The sequence below is a fragment of the Nyctereutes procyonoides genome, unplaced genomic scaffold, assembly GCF_905146905.1.
Source record: "Nyctereutes procyonoides isolate TBG_1078 unplaced genomic scaffold, NYPRO_anot_genome, whole genome shotgun sequence".
NCBI lineage: Eukaryota > Metazoa > Chordata > Mammalia > Carnivora > Canidae > Nyctereutes > Nyctereutes procyonoides.
This window is the reverse complement of record NW_026575035.1, coordinates 4687743-4710740: the sequence shown is the minus strand read 5'-3', so window position 1 is coordinate 4710740 and position 22998 is coordinate 4687743. Positions and strand designations below refer to the sequence as shown.

At 38.4% G+C, this 22998-nt stretch overlaps 1 protein-coding gene across 1 annotated transcript in view; it reads left to right on the top strand.

The window, feature by feature from the left end:
- The first annotated feature begins 749 nt into the window (after nt 1–749).
- ZFHX4 (zinc finger homeobox 4) overlaps nt 750–22998 on the top strand; it is a 180053-nt gene continuing 157804 nt past the window's right edge. The window contains exon 1 of the mRNA XM_055318424.1: nt 750–1051. The gene's annotated coding sequence lies outside the window, so the exon portion shown is untranslated. The remainder of the gene's footprint in view (nt 1052–22998) is intronic.

Genomic DNA, 22998 nt, shown 5'->3' with positions numbered 1-22998 from the left:
GGTGTTTGCACACTGCCAGGCACCCTTTATTTACATACATCTGCATATTTGCTCAGGCCCCCGCGTTTGCCCCTTGAAATGCGTTCTTGTACACAACAGAATAAATCAGGCAGAGGACAAACTCTTCACTACTCCAACTTGGATTTCTTCTTAAAGCTCCCTTAGTAAACAAATCCCTGGTCCGATAATAATGACTCTGCTTCATTAAAATTACAAAAAAAAAAAAATCCGACTGGTTAAAGGGCATTGCTTTGCTGGTATTTATGTTTTATTTTCTCTCCCTTTTTGCTGAGAGGGGGGGAGAGAGAGGGGAGAGAGAGAGAGAGAGAGAGTATGTGTGTGTGTGCGTGTGTGTGTGTGTGTGTGTCTAATGAAGTTTGGGAGTCGCGCGCGCAGGGGCGCGTGGGGTGCGAGCCCCGGAGATCCCCATCCCCTGCCCGCGCCGCGGTCGCAGCGTCCCGGGCTCCCGCCGCAGCGCTCCGAGCCCTGCAAGCCGCGAGGCTCCCGGGCTGCTCCGAGTCCGGGCTGCGCGTCATTTGCAGTCTGGGGAATGTTGATCACCTCACTAATTACACCTCTCTCTCCCCCCTCTCCCTCTCCCTCTCCCTCACTCTCCTCTCTCATTCCCAGAGTGCATATCGGGAATAGACACACAAAGACATGCGCACTCAACTTAATCAGCCATTTTTTTAAACAGGGCTAAAACGATAATAATTAGCAGAATAAAGACATATCGGATTTTCATTTCCTTTCCTCCTTTTCCCAACCCCTTCACAACCAAACAGCGAGACCGCGGTCGGCACATGCTTTAACTCCTCCCGGACCCCCGAGGACCGCTCCATGCCCCCCACTTTCTGCTTCAGCGTTTTTATTTTCACCCAATAAAGTTCGAGGATTATTTTTTTATTTTTTTTTTAATTTTTTATTTTTTTTTTAATGAAACCCTCTCGTGTTACTTGGATGTGATCAGCTGTAAGTAAAATAAAAAGCAAAACAAACAAACAAAAAAAAAGAGGCGAAGATCGAGTAGGAACTGCAGGGGAAATGGAAAGTAAGTTTTTTCTTTAACTTTTATTGAGTAGTTTGTGTTAAATTTAGGTCGAGTATCGATTATCTTTCCAGCCTGATCTTGCACAATCTTTGATATTTCGCTCCCTCTCTCTCCCTCTCCGCCTCTCTCCCTCTCTGCCCCTGGCTCGCTCGCTCCCGCTCGCTCTCGCACACATCCCCTCATCCCGACCATCTCTTCCGCTCTGCCCCCCTTTTCTATCTCTTTCCCCCCTTTTTTGGCTCGAGGATTTGCTCCGCTGAAAGAGGGAGGGGGCACCGAGGGACCTGATTTTCCACTTTCTTGCTGGTGGTGGTGGTGGGGGGGGGGCTGCGTTTGGAGGAGGGGGGGGTGCATTTAACTTTTGGATTAAGTGGCGGCTGCTCCACGTTCGGCCGAGCGGTTTTCTCTCCTTTTTCCTGTCTTTTCGGGTCCTGTCTCCGCCGCGAGCCTGCGGCGTCCCCGCGGCGCCGGGGAAGCTGTCAGCCCCGCAGCGGCGCGGGCGCTGCCAGGGGTCCCCGCGCGCCCCGCGCCCCCGCAGCCCGGCCGGGATGAGCCTTCCTCCGCGCTCATCCTCGGAAAGTTTGGACGCTGGTCCGTGGGGCTTGAAGCCCCCCCGCCTCTGTCTGCTGTTTTACACCCTCCCCCCCATCCTCCGTATCCAGCCTCGTTTTTCTTCCTCCCCTTCCCGCCCCCACCCTTCCCTCTCGCAAGTGCCCCGAAGGGCGCTCGGGGCGCGGGGCTGGCGGAGGACCGGGGGTCCGCACGCCCGCGGCCGGGGGGCTCCCGGAGGCTCCCGGAGGCTCCCGGAGGCCCGGGCGCGAGCGGGGGCTGGGTCTGGGGCTGGGGCTGGGGCTGCAGGTAGACGGCGGCGGCCGGAGCGGCGGCGCGGACCGGGGCGCCGGCGAGCCGAGGCAGGTCCGTTAGGAGGCGGGGGCGCCGGGCCTCGGGGCCGCGGACCCGGCGGCGGCGGCAGCCCCGGCCCCGCGCTCCGGCCGCCGGAGGACGGATGCCAGCCGCTCGGGGTCAGGAATCTTCCCTTTCCTTTTGGCAAAGGGCAAAGAGGGTGCGTGGGTGCGTGTGTGTGTGTGTGTGTGTGTGTGTGTGTGTGTGTGTGTGCTGGGGGGGGGGCTGTGGCCGGCCGTGAGAACTGGTGTATCCCCTGCCCCCCTCCCCAAAGAGGCTCCCTGTCTACGAACGAACTTCACCTTCCTCGCCTCCCTCCGCATCAAGTGCGCCTCCCGGCCGGGAGCAGCACAGGGGAGAGGGGCTGGAATGCGTCGGGTCTCGCCTTCCTGCTACTTCTAGTTCACTCCCTCCTCCCCCCATTCTTTCAGCTCTTTCCTATCAGAAAATTTTTTTTTTAATAATGATAATGATAATAAAATGTCTCATGGAATTGTATAAAGTTTCTGTGCCGATGCCCAAGTTCCTGAGGGTTCCCCATCCTGGCCCCTTCCCCCACGGAAGCCGGTGCACTGGTGTGTATTTCTTTTGTTACCTGTGATCCGGGCGGGGGGCTCCTTTGGCGGCTCGGGCTGGGGTCCGGCCCAGAGAGGAGGCTCCAGCGGGCGCCTCTGGCCGCGACTCCTCACTTCCGCGCGGTTCTGGTGAGATCTTAGCTACCGTTCGGTGAGACACCCTCCTTGTAGGTACCAAAGGTTCAGATCGCAAACACGGACCCCCCCCACCCCGACCCCTACACACACACACATACACACTCACACTCCACACGCACTCAGGCACACATTCGCCCCACGCCCCCCCCCACCTCCAGCCCCCACCTTGCCTTCCCCTCCCCCCCTTCCCAAAAAAGCACATACACAACAACAACAACCCCCCCCCCCAAACCAAACAAAAACCCAAAGACAAGTTCACTGGCGGAAGATGGTGGATTGACACTGACTCAGACAGAGGCAGGTTCACCAGGAAATCTGGCGGTCCCGATTTCTGACAGTTGCATTTCCTCTCCTTGAGTCCTTCCCCCCCCCCTTTTTTAATAACTCTGTTCCATGTTTAATCAAGGATCATGTAGATGGCAAAAGGAGAGACAGAGAGAGGAGAGAGAGGAGAGAGGAAGAGAGAGAGAGAGAGAGAGAGAGAGAGAGAGAGAGGAGAGACAAGAGACAGAAGGAGGGTTCTTTTTTTTTTTTTTTTATTGTGTTCTCCTGGATTTTCAGTGGCTTGATCCCTATAAACGTGGAGTGGTTAAAGCTCATATGTAGTATTATATTTTTAGTTGGGTGGATGGATGGAAGAGTCAGGGAGAGGCTGCGGCTGCCGCTGCCTTTTCGGGTGTTGCTTAGATTAAGGCTGAGACTTGGCTGCGATTGGGACGCGACAGTGACACGGGCATCGATCGCTTCCATTGAGAGCAATGCAAAAACACAGCCCGGGTATGTAACACTCTCGGTGCCATCAACATTTGTTTTACTTTATATTTACTGGCAAAACTGACAGAGCAAGCTCAGACTTTCTTTCTTTTCTTTCTTTCTTTTTTCCCCTCTTTTCTCTTTTCTAACTGAAGAATAAAAAAAAACAATTGTGTATAGAAGTTGTTAGAGATGATGGCTTAAATACAACAGAAAGGAGATATTTGGAATTATTGCACTACCTCTGTGACTGATTGTGTTTTAGAGTTTTTCTTCTCCACAGAGGAGCATATTACAGAAAATGAAGGTTTTTCTTTTTTCCTTCCTCTTCTTAAAAAAAGAAAATCCTTAAGGGAATATTTGATAGTTTTCAGTGTTTGCGGTTTCAATCAGCAGGAAGGCACACAAAAATAAAAGATGGCTAGCCAGCTGTTTTAACCTCTTGCACCTGGCTTCAGTGTGGGGATCATAAGGTTTATATAGTTATTTTTTTAATGGTTTTAATATTTATGGCATAAACTGGGGAAAGAGCATCACTGTGTATTTATTCAATAGCTGGTTGCTTTTGGATTTAAAAAAAGTAAACTCATATTTAAGTGTTTTCATTTTTATGGCAATGAAGATAGGGCCAATGAAATATGAGGGAAATACCATAAATCTGAAAAGTGAAATGTACCTAAGGAACAAAGAAAGGTCAGGTAAACCAGCTGTGTAAGTCAAAGCAATAGCACCAACTGTGGGGTTAGGACAGGGAGAGTGGGCTGTGGGTCTAGGAAGTGAAAGTTGCCACTAAAAGTTAAAAATGAAGGAAACATGTTCAGCTCTATTGTAATCTTTAGCAGTTTTTAGCAGATGAGCCCAAGTCTGTTCATTAATTTTGAGCTAGTTGGATTATTTTTAAAGATGCTGCACCAGCAAAGGAAAGCATAAAGGATGCTGAGAAAATCGCTGTTTAATATTGCAGAATTTACTGCTTTCATTCTGACCATGAGCCTAAATTTACACAATGAAATTTGATTATCTCTAATAACAATATTAGATCCTCCACTGGATGGATGAGAATTGAGGTGGTTTTGTTGATTGCAAGGGTTTAATGTTGCATTTCAGAATCTGATGTGGTTTGGCCTCCCTTCCATTAACTGGAAAACCCCTGAGGTTTTACAATTATTTCTTAAAGATAATACATTTAAGATTGCATTGGTAGGCTGAAGAAAAGTCATAAAGGCAAGAAGGGAAGCCCTTAATAACTCTTGAGATTCAGACATGTTCAGCAGTTAGATTGGCTCTGACTTCACCAAGGGTCGACAATGTGTCATTTCCACGAAGCCAAATTGCCCTCTGCCTATATGATATTAATGTGCAAATCAATATTTCAGGGATTAAATTTCCCTTCTTCATTTTTTATGGTTTCTACCTCAATAAGTCTCAAGTCTATTAGAAGAGGCTGGATGATTTAAAATCTTTCACTGCAGAATGGCTTGTCGTAGTCTTGTTTCACAGACCATTTTAGGATTTTTGTTATAAAGACTAAGGGCATCCTAAAGAAGTTGTGAGGGAGTATAGAGGCATGCTCAATAGCATAAAGCCCTTGTTCGATTAAGAGCTAAGAGGTATTGGAAATATAATATATATGTTTATGCAACACACACACACATTCTGCTGCTTTAAAAATATTATGTTAATCACCTATTGATTTATTTCAAAATCAATCGAAGTTCCTTTCTTATTAGTGATTTGTTCAGCATTCTTGAGGACTATGTTAATTTCCTTAAAGAGTGTGCATGAATTGGCTTGGTGTGAAAGTATTTGGGAGGGCATTTTCATTTAGCAGTATTTTCCTAAGAAATATGTCTAGAAACCATTGTTTGTAAGAGTAATAATCAAGTGTTGTCATCTGCATACGTTGTTGTCATAGCTATCATTGCATTTTGTGGCTGAATGATTTAGCTGATATCTGTTAAAGGAGGCCTTCTCCAATTCATTTTACACTTATTTCTAGTACTTGGTAGGCACAATGTTTCTTTTAACTCTCTTGGAGAAACACATTTGTTAAAGAAAATATGTGATTTGATTGGAAATAATACAAAGCAGAAATTTGGGAGGTCAAAATAAAAGATTGTGACTTTATCACATAATCTTGGGAAGGCCTACTGTCTATCATTTGGTGGTGGTTTATAGTCTAAAACCATCTGGACCAAGTTCCGCACAGCTGCACGAATTTCATATGTGATAGAACATTTTTTCCATTCAGTGTGAAATGTTCCTTCCTAAAAAACGTACACCAGACTCGCTTAATTTAGTCTGTTAAAAGAAATGCACATGAAAAAGGACAAAAGGCTCTTTAATCTCTGCAAGCTGTTTGTTTTTCTTCAAGATTCCTGTCTGTTTGGGTTTGAAAAGTCATGTTTATTGAGGGGATGATTCTGAGGTGTGACATTAAAATAATATATGATTTTTGGACTGGTGGCCACGCTCCTGCTTAATTTGCAGAACTACTTTTTATGCCTGTCAAAACATAGAGTTAATCTATCCTTATTTACAATTAATCTCAATAAAATTAATCTTAACTATGCTTTATTCAGTGGCTTAAAATATCTAATTATATTCAATTAACTGCTGTCATAGTAATTAACATTGCTTAATTGCCTCTGCATATATTTATGTAAAGCTCATTAGGTGCTGATGCTCCCTTTTCCTTTTCTACTTGCTATTTTTGCTGTTGTCAAACCATTTTCATCTCCCAAGGTTCCACAATGTCAGTGAGAGCAAATTCTTAACATTTTCTTGAAATGAATGTTATTGCTTTTCTATGAGAAGATATTCGTTATAAGTCTTTAAAGACTAATCCAACCGCCCCCTACCCCCACCCCGGGCCTTTTCCCTCATCCCTGGTCCCCACCACAATCACAAAATATTTTCTGTCATTGTTGCTAGAAATATGAGAAGCCAGGTTAAGCTTTGTGTTTATAAATGAGGAACCTTTCTGTGTCTGCCTAGGGGCTGTACCCACAGGCAGAGTTTTTATCCTCTAAGACCATTCTAAGGGTTAAAGACTTGGCCAAGGTTCAAACTGAAAAGCGCCCAGGGAAAGTGCATGTGAATATGTACAAGTTTCATGTAATTAGTGCTTAATTATATTAACATATGCAAATTGTCAACTTAGGAGCTTGTTGAGCTGGCAAAGATCAGCTAGGCACAATTGCTGTATTGTTCTGAAACAATAATGGATTTCAAGTTGGATTGTGGAAACACATAACTAGCTATCTAATTTAACTCATACCATGGTGAAATTTCATTAGTCTCCATGGAGACTGGTTTAATTGTGCTGACTAATGTTCTGGGCTGCAGAATGTCCTAAAAAGAAAGCGTTGTTTGCCTAATCCACCTTACAATGACACTTGTTTGTACATGTTTCCCTTGTGTGAGAATTTGCATATGCAAATAAATAGTTTCTCTGCCCCATTTGTCATGGCTGTTCATTACCCATGAAGAGGACATTGTTACTAGGCTGTTACTGAGTCTCCCAAGACAGGATAGTGTCAACCAGTCCAACTACATTCTTTCATAATTTGTTTCTGATTAATAGACCAGAGTGAGTCTCAGTCTCTTTGGGCATCTGCAAAGGGAAGGTCAGTTCTGTCACAGAAAAGAGTTTCTGCAGTATACTGGGGGGACTTTTTCTCCTTATGATCATTCTCCTTTTTCCATTCATTGGTTAACACCATCATATTTAAAATAATGTATTCTTGTCCTAAGAATGCCTCTACTAATAATCTCTAGTTTCCTAAAGCAAAAAGATAGGAAAAGAAAGGAGATTCTGTTATTGGAATATTAATCCTGTTTTTGACAGAAAGGTAAACTGATATAATTGCTTTTCAGTTGAAGGAATGGGGGTTTATACAAGTGTGAAAGCATCGGAAAAGGATTAGCATTTTTTTGCATAATGAAAAGCTCTGTTGAATAGGGTTCTGAATGGCTGACTGAATGACTAAGATGAAAGGAAGATGAAAATGCAGGCCCCTCTTTCTTTATGCCTATGCTCTGCTCTCTCTAAAGTTATGTTTGTCCAAGACTTGAGAAAACAAGCAGGGGCTCAGATTTCAGCAACTTATAAGATGCCCTGAGTTTTCATCATCACTGGGAAGTAATATGTATGACAATAGTGCAGCTAGAGGATGATAAACAGAGGCTTGTACGTAGAAGAGTATTCAGAAACATGCTAGGCTAGCCAAATATTGACTATTGAGTATCGAGAATTCCCAGCACTTTGCTGTCAAAAACAGTTATTTCAGAGGAGGCCAAGAGTATGGTGTGGATATTTAATTTAGTTAACGATGGAAATATATGGTGTTCCTCCTCCGCCCTCCCCCATAGGCTATAAATAGTTGTCTCAGTTGGTAGAGCACCTCATTTGGGAAAGAGTTGTGTATCCTGACTTTTGGCAATGTTAAGTGTGCTAAGTGGCCCATCAGCTTTTGTGGTCGGGAGGGGCTAGTAGAAGAGGATACAGTTATTTTCTTAGGATTTAATTCATCTTCATGTAGCTTTGTAGGTATACTGTGCATTTCATTTTTAGATAAGTCTTTTTAAAAGTGTCTGAGGGTTGTATGTTCATTTTTGGAGACAGTGGCAGTAAGGTTTTCTCTTGTCACTAGTTAGAGCTGTATATCAGTTGCCAACATGGTCAGGGCTCTTAATGATGTTTCTTCAACCATAATTAGGGCAGTTAAAATACCATAAGTGTTAAGACACTTCGAAAGGTGGGAATTGATTCTTTTGTACATATGTAAATCAAATGCAGTGTAGATAATTATTTATATGTATAGGTTTTAAACAACCTCTTTCCGGTTTTGGGTCACAACAGATGAGCCATTGAAGGCTGCCCCAGAGCAGGACTGAAAGATTCCACCAGATATTAACCTAACTTGTTTTGTTTCTAGAGTGTAGAACTTCTGCTTGCCTCATCACTTTCGCAGTTCAGTTGCTGAGGTACTGTTAAGAACGTTACTTGGAAACTTGGGAAATCAGAAGTGTTTTCACGTAAATTAAAGTATAAGGGTTGCCTCTTGAGTACAGAATATTGTAAAGGAAAAGTGTTTGATCTTTGTTATATAAAGTCACCAAAATTCTTTACTGGAGTCCTTTTAAAAATTTGTCAAGAAATTCTGGATTGTTTCAGAAACTTTTATGGTTAACTTTATGATACGCTTGCAAAAAGTCTTAAAAGAACAAAAAAAATCCACATGGAGGCTGTTTTACATGCAGAAGGGCTTATTAAGGTATTTCCATAAGAAAAATGTGTTAATTTAAAAAATAAATTCATTTATATTTTAAGACATTGTTAACCAAGCACCATGTGTTGTAACTGGCAGCTTTCCAGCCACCATGGAAGTGGATCACACATGGGTTAATAGTAGCTTATGTGATGTCTGCATTCTTAGGAAATGGGCAAAAGCCCAGGGTATTCTGATATCAAGATTTTAGGAATCAGACAGAAAGCAGAATATATGTTTATATGTGAACAGATGGACACATGTGAGAACTAAAAGTGCACAATTTCTCTTGGCACTTGTTTTAGTTATCCCTGATGATATAACCAAGATCTTAGTGCATTCGCAGTCTTTGATGGCTAAGGACGAAATGGTCTTTTAATGAGGGCTCAATGGCATTATTTTCTTGCATAAGGATTGTGCCCCTGTGATCTTACTGGATTTGATGTTCTGTTAATTCCCTAGTTTCAGAGGTTCACAAGTTGCTTGGAAAGTTTGATATGGTTTCACGTTTGACATAACAATCTTCGGTCCAGGAATGGCTGCTCCTCCCTCCCCTCCCCTCAAAGGTTTGTGAGTGAAAAAAAATTGCCATTTTCAGGCATTTTTGAAGATATGCACACAACTTAAATATGGCTTTGACACCAAAGTCCTATTTGGCAAGTAACTTATCTCTGATATAATTAGCCATTTGAACATTCTAGAGATTGAAAAAATAAACAACATTTAAGAATTTGGGTGGCTTGACTTGGTTAATATGTCATAATGCCCTAATGGTCCAAGACAAGTCCTGAGTAGGTGTTTTAGTCATTCAGGTCAGGAGTTCGCACGCCAGCATCATGGATTTCGATGATTGATAATTTCTCTTGTTTGCTTGTCCTGGGGATATGACAGTGCACAGTTGATAATTTCTGAATGGTACCCTATAGCACATACCTCTGAAGGCAAAGCTTATAGGTTCCATTGTATTCTAGCTATAAAAACAGAAAGCGTTCTGCAAGTATTTACTCAGATCTAAATCATTTTAACCAGGGAAAATTGACTTTTGGGTTAAAATATGCATTTTATAACTGTCCATAAAATTCTTTTCCTTCACTGTAAAGAAGAAAGGAAATCCATAGCTTTAACAATATTTAAAATACAAAAACATATGAGCTAGTGTGTGCCACCTGGTTGTACTGTTAAAAACAAAACAAAACAAAAGTTTGTAAGAGAGAGGTTTATGGAGAATCTTAAAATTCGTCTGTTTGGAAAAGTAAATTGAAGAAGCCCAAACATTTCCCAAAGTACCTTAATTAAATCTGAAAGGCTTTATTAATGTGGATTCTCTAAGATTCAGTTCTTAGTACGCCCCCCCCCCATACTGTTAGGAATAGTGCAAGTAAAACTTAAAGTTTTTCTAAGCCCACTCCTTAATTGAGAACGAGTCATCTCTTTTGGCTTAGTACATCCATGCTAGGAGTATAAAGACACGTATACACACACCGACCCTCTTTCCGTGTTAGTATCTCTCTTTCCTTTCTAGATGTATTCATAGGGGTAGCCTGTGAAATTTTCCCTCTGTAGACTAAATTCCTTTCATTTTCTAAGAACTGGCCAACATCATCATCACAACAAGAAAGAGCAGGTAGGTTTGTAAGGCAAACTATCAACATGCAAAAGCCTGAGAATACCCTTGAGTTAATTCAGTTCAGCCAGCTCATTATAAAATATGAGATATTGAATTCAGGAGAAGTCATCGTTGAGTAACTAAGCAAGTTAGGAAAATGTCAGGACAAAACTCAGATATCCCAACTCTAGGACCAATGGTCACACAACTATATTGGCTGTTTTGAAAAAAGGTTTGTTTCCTAACTGAGTATGGTGGTAGAAATAGAGAAGAAAAGGAAAATGTGCAGTGGTAATCCAACGGTGATACTGTTTCTTCTAAGAGATGGATTTCTCTGTGACAAAAAGAAGACAAGTACAATCTGAATGGCATCTTATCACTGTGGAAATAATAATAATAAGCATAATTATGGGTCAATTAGGAGGTCAGACTAGGTGCTTTGAATGGTCAAGAAGAGTTTATGGTTCATAAAAGTACTACTGATGATCTCAGTGAGTTAAAATGTATTCTTAATAATCAAGAACACGATGTTACGAAGAATAAGTTTCTATCCTATGTAGGGAAAGTAAATGAAGACAATGCTGTGATATTGTAAAGGCAGCATAGTGCACAGAAAGCATGACACAGTAAAAAACAGACATTCTTTTGATTCTGTCTACTTTGGATTCCTTTTCATTTTATTGTATTATATTTTTTTTACATTCAAAGACAGGAACAGAAATTTCCTGACTCCCAAATTCTCTGAGAAGTTCTTATATACAAAATAGAAAAATTCAGTATGGTGTTTCTAATTCAAGTATGTGAATGTTGACAGCATTTTTAAGGGCTTGGGTTCCTTTTTAATTGAGTTTAACTTAGGCTTTAGATTTTTGAAAATCTACTCTGTTTTTGACAACTCAGTGACCAGTAGAAATTGTTTTTAGAGCTACTAGACACCTGAATTAAATTCTTATTTTGGGTGACGTTATCCAAATGATTTAATCTTTGTAAGCTTCAACTTCCTCATTTGTATCTTAAAGTTGCTGTAGAGATTACATTAACACTAAAGTGTTGCAAACATTAAAATAAGTAAATGTGACAGAGCCTGATACCTTATGTTCCCCTTTTCTTCATTTTCAATAGTTGGTTTTACTGTAATGCTCAACCAAAGAACATTTGATAAATCAAGTCTACATAGCTCTTTTGAGTAGGGATGCCCCTCTTTCTTAGAACAGAAAGAGAAATTAGGAAACAGGTTTGCATAAAAGGTGTATTCTTATTGACAGATACCTAGATGGCATCTACCTGGATAGTCCCCCACCTCATTATCTGCCACTCCATCATCATAAATTGGTTTGGTTTCGAGGGCTTTTAGATGTTTAATGCATTTCTGGGTCTTTTCCTAAGAAGCAAATTAGAACAGGAACCATTTTTAAATAATTCAGACTTTAGTCTATCTACATGAACTCAAGATTCCAGACTGTCCATTATATGCAATCATAGAAGATACCGCAATGCTTAGTTCAGTCTTGTTGACCCAGCTTGTTTGAAAGCCTTAGAATTAGAGGATTTCCCAAACTGGATTAGATGCCATAGAAATACCTTTCCATATTTTTTTGCATTATGATATTTTGATGTGCAACAAAAATAGTACAGATACTATTATATGGTACCCTGTCGATCAAGATTTATACCAACTTAGAGAAGAGATTCAGTTATTAATAATCCAGTAATACTATACAACCTTTAAGTTTTCTTGGAGGATTTTACGGCCAACTTATGAGACTCTTGGTTTATCTCTTGGAGAAAATCACAATCCTTTATCTTTTTATAATAATGCATTATTCATTGGAGGAGAACTCAGGTTCAAAGATGATAAGATTCATGACAAGGGTTAATAAATTTATAATACAATTTTTGGACTATCTAACAATAAAAATCCATTTCTATTATGGATTTTCTTTTTTAAATTCATAATAATTTCCCCTTGTGATACATGTAAGATGCACATTTGAAATTATTGTTTGCATTTTTACTGGGAAATGTAAGTATACTTGGATTGTAAATTTCCAGCTTTGAGTTTGATTTTTGCTTAACATGTGTGGCTCATGATCTTTGTTAAAATTTTTCTTAAAAACAAAAGTGTATGTCTTGCCTATGCTCTGGTCATTTATGAGTGGCCCTGGACTTGACAATTCACTTGAAATACATTAATATAGAGCTAAACATTTATTGAATACAGATAGGATAATGGTATATTTCACCGGCAGAAAAACAATTAGCATCTTAGCATTTTTCATGATGCTTGTTTAAGTGTTTCTTCAAATAAATTTCAGCCTCCATGAGGGCAGCAACCATATCTGTTTAATCACTGTATTGTGGCAGATACAATTGGCCAATCTTTAGTGCTCAATGAAATACCTATTGAATGAATGAAAAAAATGAATAATAGTTAAAAATATAAATAGAAAATTTCAGTTTACTGTTCTACTGGAATCTGCCTCTCTTCTTGAAATCTAGATGCTGAAAAGAAATATACAACCTTAAAAACATCTAGGCTTGTCTTGGAAAACTCCATAGGGAAAACTATCTTCTGTGCAATCTAAATGGGTTTTTATATTAGAACCATAGATTGCTGTAGTCAGAAGGGATATAGCATAACTTTCTCGTTTAACCCATAAGGAAACTGAAGCTCAGAAATTCCTGGGAAATATCACATAACTTCAGAGCCTAGCTGATCAGACCTAATGTGTATGTGCCCTTCAGTAAATTATTTAGCATTTTTCACCTTGGTTGGCTTAGCTGCTCCCATATCCAGAAATTCTGTAATATTAATGTGAGAATAATTTCTGTAATGCTAGAGATTTTTTCATTTGTGCAATTGTTCCAAGCAAAGGAAGATTTTTCGGTTGGTACAATTTCTAAGATGACCACAGCACAAGCTGACTTGCCTGGGATTGTAAAGTTAAGCTGCTCAAGATAGACAAGAATTGCTTGAAGGGTGAAAACTTGCAGGAAAAATGGGGTGGGTCATTTAGTTCTTGAAATGAAGCAGGGTGCAGATTAGGAATCATTATGGTTTGCCAGAAGTCACTGGTCATAGAAGCCTGTTTAAGTGCTCACTGTCAACAAGGAAATCATGGGCAGTACTTACAGTGGCTCACCTCTGATTTATTCATAAACCTCACACGAGCACTTGGCTTTGTTCTTGCTCTAGTAAGGGGGACTGATGCCAATAAGAACAGGAATAAAGAGCTCCTTGCATGGTCCAAGAGTGAATAGCACTTTACCTCAAAGCCTGACCTCCTTTCCTGAGGTCTGTTATGCTACAGTTGACTCTGATTGGCTGTGTGTTCGCAGATGAAATGAGAGAAGAGGTTATAACAAGTATCTACTCTGTAAACTCCATAGTATACATAACAAGAACTACATAACTGGAACTTGGGTTCTAACTCAACCTAAAGGTTGTGATATTTATGCTAAATGGAAAAGCTTCCTTTTCCCTTCTCCTTTGAAGCTTGAAAAGTTTTACATTTAATAATGGTTGGAAAAATACTGCTTCCTTCTAATTGAAGAATAACAATGATCTGGAAGTAAAGTGGGTTTTGACAATCCCTTTCTCCATTAAAATGAATTTAGAGAGACTTAATAATATAGGAAATTAAGGGTTCAGGAATAAAATATGTACTACTACACTGAGATAAAAACAAAAAAAAATTGGGCTTGCCGATTGATTAGCCATATTTATCTGAGACTCTTTATTTGTGCCATTTCACAAATTACACTCTGTTCCAGCCGCCCATGTCGAAGAGAAGGGACCTTTAAGAGACAGTCAGCTGGCTGGTTTGCACTGGGGCAGAGGTTGAGTAGAGTTACTTAAATCCCCAGAGCAACATTTAGTTAATGCTATTCTTCACCACCACCCCCCATCCTGTCCACTTTGGCTTCTCTTTTTTTCCTTTTGATGAAGTTGGTCTCTTACTACTTAAAGTGCAGATATTTACACAAAAATTTCCTCAGATTTTCACAACACATTAACCCAGAAGAGCCATATTAGGAGATGGTGATGAGAGTTAATGATATATCTTTAGATAAAGCCATCCTCCCATGCAATCACATCAGAGTCATCAGCTCATTTGTCATGGCTGAAGTGAAAATGTCAGGACCAATGAGTGTATGAGTGCTGAAGGGGGCGAAAGGGCTTTTGGAGAGAGACATTTTTGTGCTGGGAGTTAGCCATGGCTTAGATTTAGCTCCAGGGAAATATTGGGATTAGCCAGCACTGTGTACAAATCCTTAGCATAACAGAATTAGTTGGGAAGGTGGAGAGGTGGGGTCATGAGGATGGGTGCATTTCTAGAGTTGTGCTCTAGGATGCAGGCCAGAAACTATGGAAAAGAATGAGGTGACTTATTAAAAATTGTTTTAAGGGATGTGGTATATGCAGGCTCATTGAGTTCAGCAAGGTTGAAGGCATAGATTTGAATGGCATCAAGGGAAGACCTGCAGTAACATGCACTTAATATGTATATATGGCGTTTGTTTGAATTTGGTTGCGTTAAGAAATAATTTAGATCTAACATCTAAAAGCCTTTTGGGGGAGATAATATTTGAGTACAGAGAGGTAAGTTCAGACATAATAAAGTACTTTTGATAGTATTTTAGAGTGGAAGTTAATACTTAATTTAAATAACAGTAACGATAGTGAAATACTTGTTGCATTGTTGAATTTACACAAGACTAGGAAGCTAAACTTTCTTTACACAAACTTCATTCTGAAACTTTAATTGAAAAGTAACTTATTTTCTTTAGTTACAGAAGTTCTTATCTTTGATAGACCAATACAGCAGATTTATTTCATTTTGAATCCAGTGAACTGTTCTCTTTCAGATAATGTACCCATACAACCTTTTCTTGTTTAATTCTATTGATTTACAGTGTTAAAGTGAAATAATCTGATACCTGTTTCCTGCCCTTTGAGTATTTGTCGTCAAAGAAGCTGATTACTTTTTTTCCCCCAGCTCTTTAGCTGTTTTAAATGTATAATTATCATTGCATGTCATTTGATAGCTGCACTAATTGCTGCCAACTATTGTCTGTTTGCACTTAATGCTGAAACCTGATCAACATCCTGCTTTGGTTGATGTTTGGTGGTAAACTTTAATTAACTCTTATTGCATTGAAGAAGAGTTCAGGCTTGGTGCTAACTAATCATTTACCTTCATTATGTCCTGACAGCTCCACTTGTTCTTGGTCCTAATAGATACACCAGTCAGTAAATAAACCTGCAAACCTCATGCCTTATAGTTGCTCCACACTGGTATTTTGCTACTTAAAGTATAAGATAATTGGGCCCAGATAATTATTTAGTTAGTTTAGTATCTCTAGTTCTGCAGACACTAATCTTAATTGCCTCTTTCATGCTGGACAATTTCATTTTAATAGAAACTGTAGATTTGAGATAACATTATTCCTTCAACATGGTTCCTATGAACATGCATCTTTTGAATCAATACAATTAAGCTTGTCTCCTGTTGGAATTCTTGTCATTATTTTTCCTGAAATACTTTTCCTGTAATGATATTGAAGTTAAAGTAATCAGGTTACCAGCAGATCATGTAAAATTCAACTCAAAATTGCTGGCTGCTTGATTTTAATTTGTCTGACATCAAGTTTGTTTGAAAAGGGATAATATGTGGGTAAACCAAGGAGCTTATAATTATGGTTGACGTTTGTTTGTTTATAATGAAATCTAATTAAAGTTCATACATTTAAAACACAAAAGTTAATTACTGAATTGCTCACTTCACTTATGGACAGCAGTCAAATTAACTTTCAGGCCAAACACACACACACACACACACACACACACACACACACACACACACAAACAAAGGGCTCTTCATAACAGAAATAAAATAACCAACTAATCTTAGTGATCAAACATAAATTTGCCAATATTTCATCCAGAAGAAAACTTGGCATTCCACTTATGTTCTCTATTATGTTGGTCCTATGTGGTTTTTAATATAAAATGATTTAAAATATTTACATGGGATATAAAAAGAGACTTGTATTTTGTAGACTCCAGGAGTATTGTATAATAAGAGGTACTTGGTAGTGATTTTAAAATTTATGCATATAGCTTTCTTCATTAAAACTATTTTGAAATCGTGTGAAGTCATTGAAGTCATTGCTCAGGGAATAGGAATGTTTGTTGGAATACCTGACCTGTAATTAGCTTTATGAAAATAATTATGGTAGGTTTAGCCTACAAAGAATGATATATGTTTTTTAGAAAAGTAAGAATGTATTCACCCTTTTACACTTAACTGTTACATTGGTTATGAGATCATATTGGTGGAAATCATGAAATTCAGATAATTACAATTGTTTTCCCTTTAGGTATTTAATTACCAGTAGTTCAATAATGGACCTTATATCATAGATAAAGAAGGAAAAAATACTTGTACATGTTAGAATATATTGTTTTCACATTGTATATGAGATAAAATATATGTGCAGGATGGTTTTCACTGGTCTGGTAAATCTCTTTTTGAAGTCAAATATTCTATAGTTACAAATGCCTTTATAAAACCAATTAAGTTTTTTAATTGTTATTATGTGGCAATTTAAAATGATTATCTACTAAACACTCTGTGTGTAAACCAGAGCGAAAATAAATAAAAAAAAAAACAGAGCGATTACTCAATTACATTTTAGAAGACTAGAAATATAAGCATAAAAACATGGCAAATATTATTTACAAATCTTTAAAAATGATTGATACAGTCCATATTTTTCCAAGGAAAACTAAAAGGCTCCATGTTCAAGCTTTCTATTTAGAAGTGTTATTGACTTGAACTTTCAAATATAGTAGGGATTGTAGGAGAGGAGTCTAAGGGAAAATGATTCCTTCCATTATTGAGATGCTTTGCAAAATCGAGTGTAATTTACACAACCTTTTAGTATTTTCTGAAAGTATATTTATATATATTTTAATATAACACGATTGATTTGTAGATTAACATTTATTTAGGGAAGAAAAATGAAAAGGATCATATAGTCATTTAACTCTGATCCTACTTTGCATATTTGAGACAAAGAGAAGATGATTAATACTTAAGTATGGCTGGGTAACTGGCATTCAGATGTACCTTTTTTTCTTCTATAAAGAAAGAAAGAAAGAAAAAAAAAAAGCCAGTATATTCTCATAGTATTGGCAAACAACAGCTTTCTAGTAATGCTTTAGCTGATTAGGACATCCTTACCCTTTAATGAAGCAATCACTATAAAGCCCCAATGTCAGCTGGAATACTAGCAAAACAGTATCAAAGAAGGAATCAGAAAGAGGCACTGAACATAATTACAGTTCATGTCCTTGTCTCACACCAATGCAAACTATTCATTTTCAATTAGAATGAATAAGAAAATTAGAAATCAACTAGATTGGTTAGAAGTACCAAAGTTTGTTTACAGAGGATAGCTAAAGTATTGAGTCCATCTTGCTCACTGATTATGAAATTTTCCTGAAGCAAACAAATAAAATGAGTCATATAATAGTGTAATTTGGTTAAGGAGAGATTATTGATTTCTCTCTAAGGAAAGTCACTGGAGTTTGATTAAAGTTGTGAAGAAAACTGAGTAAAATTCCCATTTTTCCACAACTGTACAAATCAAGGACTGTTGGATTCACTGGAAAACTGTACCTTTTCTCTTTAGTTCTCCAACACGCATTTAATGATATGTAATTGCCACTAGACGTCCATGTAGGATTAGGGACATGAGAGGAAATGAGAGAAAATGAAGGTGGGCAGAGAAGGAGAGGAAGAGAGAGAAGCGAGGGAGAAGAACACTACGCCAATCACAAGGGTCCTGTTTATAGAGTAGGAAATAAATCTGCATTGAATAGCTAATTTAGGTTTTAATGAGGAAAATAAGGGGAAATGACTTAGTTGACTTGCACACTCATTTTTTTTTTTTTTGGTAAACTTTCCCTCTTTAAAAATTTGCTTATTTTAAATGCTTAATATATTTGGTTACATCCTTCTATTCAAACTTAATTACCTTCTCCCCTTTGTCGTGACATGGGTGGAAAGTTTTTGCCGTGTCAGGAGAGGTCGTCACACATTCTTTTGCAGTTCTCTTCATTAATTCCTTCTTGCAGAAGCATTTTCTCTCGTGCTGGGAAGGTAGAAGGGTGTAACAGAAGAGCCCTGAAACATCAGCAGGAAGCTCTAAGCTGGTTAATGCAGTATAATTGTCTGGACATAGACTGGTCTTTGTTTGTGTGGTTCACTCCGAATCAGCTGTAATTAACTCCAGAGTGTTTCCAGATTGCCAGCAAAGAAAAATTACAGCTTTTCTGTTTTAAATTGTAAAGCTCACAAACATTAACTATGCAGATTGCTTTTACTTTGATATATTTCTATCCTGTAAGGAAAAAAAAAAAAAGCTTATTTGGCTCCCCCCCACCTCTAAAAATGTGCTTTTGTTAAGTTATTTGATTTAGTGTCTATTGGAACATAATGGCTCCTTAATAGTTGAAATCTTTTTACTTAATATTTTCAATCCTTTGACATCCTTGTATTTGCCTTCCTTCTTGCTAACATTTTTAATACTGCAATGGGAAAGAAGTTATGTAATCTTTTATGAAATACTAAACATATACTAAAATAAGCAAATTGCAGAGAAAGCTGCCTATAGAAAACCACCAGCACCAACTTAAAAGACTGAGATCAAAGATGTATTCTGACGTAAAGGGTGCTGCCACACAGGTACTTTACCTGTGTTTTGATATATCAAAAGAGAGACTATGAGAAAAGGGCAATTTCATCACCCTCTTCTGGTCAGCACACCACACCCTTTTAAAAGCTTCTGTACAGTAGTTTGTAATTATGAATTCCAACATGGGTAAAAATGAGGTAGCGGTGTGAGCTAATATAGCCTAGTACACAAAAGATCTGTCAGCAACTGATGCAAAAAAAAAAAAAAAAAAGTCCAGCCAAAAATCTTTTTTTTTTCTTTCTTCTGAATTTAACAATAAGGAATTTAAGCCTCAATGTGGCTTTAGCAACCAAAGAAAAGAAGCTCTTGGTGTCTGCATAATACCACTTTGATGGATTTTTTTCATCAGTTCTCTGTACGTGGCAACAAATAAACAAGTATAATTATACTTGTGAAGGTCTATTCATTGCTTTGTCAGGATTAGATATATGTGCCGTTTTCACACTGCGCCTCTCTTTTGTCTTTGCCTAACTCACTATGACATATTGATAGAGGATTTGGAATGGGGAAAAGGCCACAGCAGAGACAGTGATGACCTTTTGGAAACTTGATATAATTCAAGGATTTTTCTTTCTTTCTTTCTCCCTTTCTTTTTTTTCTTTTTCTTTTCTCTCTTCTCTCTCTCTCTCTCTCTCTCTCTCTCTCTCTCTCTCTTTAGGATTTGTTACTTGTTACCAAATTCTCTTGTAAGTGGACAACTTTTAACCCGTTAAAATGGAGTAAATAAAGACTCAAAGTGCTAGGAGGTTGGCTGAAGAGCAGAGGAGAATAAAAACAATAGGCTAAGGGGCACATTGGTCTTCTTTCCCAGCACTTAGCAGAGTGGCTAACCTAGCATTCCTTTCCCATTATTCTGTCCTCTTGATCAGATCACGTTCTTTTTAATCATTTCACAAGCACTGTCTCACTGGACCGTAGAGGAGGGCTGGGACAATCTCAATTAAAAAAAAAAAAAAAAGAGGTAAAACTGGCCTCTCTGATTTTGGGTTCTAATGGGAACTCTGCATTCTGAATGCAAAGGAATTCTTCTATTGTTCAGAAAGCACCCTCTTTCATTAGCCAGACTCCTTGTAGGTGGGTTTGGTCATTTAGCAGAGCTGAGTTTAGGCAGCAGTGACTGCAGGACGAAAGCAAGGCAGAACTAGCAATAAAAGTTCTTTTTCTGCATATTGTCCATTAGTTCTGAAAAAGGGATTTACATGATCAAAGTCACTGATCTTGTGAATTAGTGAGAATACCAAAAAATGTGTACACATATTCTAAGCAGACCAGCAGGTATGTATTGTTCTGAATTTAGCATTAAAATTTATCAGTTTTTCTTTCTGGGATTTCTTAAGGACTTTGGTGTTTTTTTTTGAAAAATAGAATGCTTGGCAATAGAGAATAGAATTGGTAAAAACTAAAAAGAAAACAGCTTAAATAGAGAAGCAGCTTTTATGGTGAGTTTACTTGTTATGCAGTCATTTTGAAATGAATCTGTGGTTTAAGTTAAATGGTTGTCTTTGTGGTCTTTTTACTGGGACTTATAAAACTTTGGTATAGATTTCCTAAATGGGTCATACTGATAAAAGAAAGATCTTGTCTAACATTGATGAGAATGAAATCACTTGGCATCATATTTATCACTGAATATACTGATTTAATAACTTTTTAACTGCACAAACTAAAGTGACTCCATCAAAATATACTGGCAACCAGTGCCATGGTCATAGTCAATAGCTACAAATTTTAAAAAATCAGTTATTATTAGTTGTATCAATCCAAATAGGTTTGCCATTGTTGCTTTGGGAATGAAATGTAAATGTAAATTTGATTGTATAGAAGACTTATTATGTATTTGATTCAGTTTCTGATTAATGTGTAGCTTATTGAGAAAAAATTGATAGGCAATTTCCTGTAAACTTATGTGGGAGTATTGTAACAAGATGTATCCTACTGCTTTGACCTGTGATGGATTCTTCAGTGTAGTTTTCGTAATTTTTTTCACATAGCAATAATGTTACATTTTTGAAAGTTACTTCTGGCTCTATTAAGATAAAATAAAAAGATAGGATCTACTTCATATTAAGAAATATCGAGGTGATACATTGCAGTGTCCATTTGGCGTCTGGCCAAAATTATTAACCACACATTACATACAACTCATTTGAGGTGTATTCAGCATGTGTGTAATAATTCTAGCAAGTGTTTCTGTGGGCTGAGAACTGTTGTAGGGGTATAGGTAAAACAGAATTAAAATGGTAATAAAAGTAGCCTAGAAACTCTTTTACAAAGCTGTAAAGTGCTTGGAAACTTTTCTTACTTTTGTAATTAAGGTGAATTTTCTTCCATATACCAGCCTGTTATCTGATTATGGGGGTGGAGGAAGACACCCTGGGTTTTGGAACTTTTCATTTTAATCTAGGATCATTAATTCAGTATTTTTTGGCACCCTCCTTCACTCCAACTCTCTAGTCTCCTCCTGACTTCCTCATTTCCCTCAGTCTAGCAGGGCATTATATTTTAGGCATTTTGGCTGCCTTCAGTATGTATACACATTGTGCAGATTTGGTAACTGCACAGGTAAACATTAATATTTGTGGACTAATTAGAAAATTATTAGGTTTTCATGCTTATGGTTATCAGATTATTTAGTGGGTTTTCAAAGCTGCATGCATGCCATGAGGATAATTAACCTGGAGCTCATCAATGATTAAAATTACACACTAAGCTTTGTGATGTTTGATTCGTGAGCAATTAGAGTGTCATTTTAACCATTGCAGATACCAAAACGAATTTTGATTTCATTTTCCATCTATGTAGATCTTTTGATGTATTTTTAAACTGATCACTTCCTTTCTGATTTAGTGGACAAGATTAAATTTGATTACGGTACAGAGTATTAAGAAATTATCTTTCATACTTCATATGTCTGTGACCTTCAATGATGTCTCTCTTTGATAAGAACTTTTAAAAAGGAATTTCTAAAATACTTAATATTGGTGAGCCCAGAATTTTGTTTTCGTCTTAGCTCTCTGTCACTGTGAAGTCTATGCAATAGAATATAGCAGGGTGAGGGGCATCCAGAGTGAGGTACTGCATGTCTCTCTTAAACAATAATAATATGTAATGTAACAGAGCAACGTCAACCTTTCAGATCTCAGAAACTGCCAGCACATGTGAAAGTGTGGATACTTTTAAATTAAGGGGCTACTTGCCTTGAAGTTATGAGTCCCTTCAATTTCAAGATTTGAAAGAAGGTTGCTTACCTGCTTCATAAAAATCAAGACAGTGCCTATGTCATAGGCTGAAAATAAATACTAAAGTTTCAGACCACTCAACTGTTGTGTACAGTGCCATCATTCTGCAAATGGAGAGATCTGCAGGGACTCAGAGAAGCTTAAACTGTAATCAAGCTGCTATTACAGTAGCTGAGGGTTGCAGGCACACATATAAGTGGGCACACACACACACACACAACACCTGCACACAGAAGAGAAATGCATTTTCACCAATATATATATATGCCCAACTTTTCCCTGGCACCTTATCCTGCTGCCAGAAACTGATATGACTTTACGGAGTGCATCTTGTTCTCAACAAAGGGAATTTATGGTCTGAGATGCCTGCCTGCAAAAAACTAAAAAAAACTAAAAAGATTTTTTTTTAAATGATTGAAGGATTTTCATCAGTAGTGCTTGCGTATGATTTGTTAAGCCAGGGGAGATGTTGATTGAGGCAGTGGTTGAGAGATGAGCAACTCACCAGGATTGATAACATCAAACTGGTATTTGAAATGGTGTTCATTACGTATTGCAGTGAAAAAAACTGAGTGAATGCGATTGTCCCCTAGGATGATAGCACTGGTTGCAGTAAATGTTAATTTCTGTTCTGTTGCCCATTGAGGGGACTGAAGTGTGGGGAAGAATTGTGATTGGTGCTTAATCAGGGCCA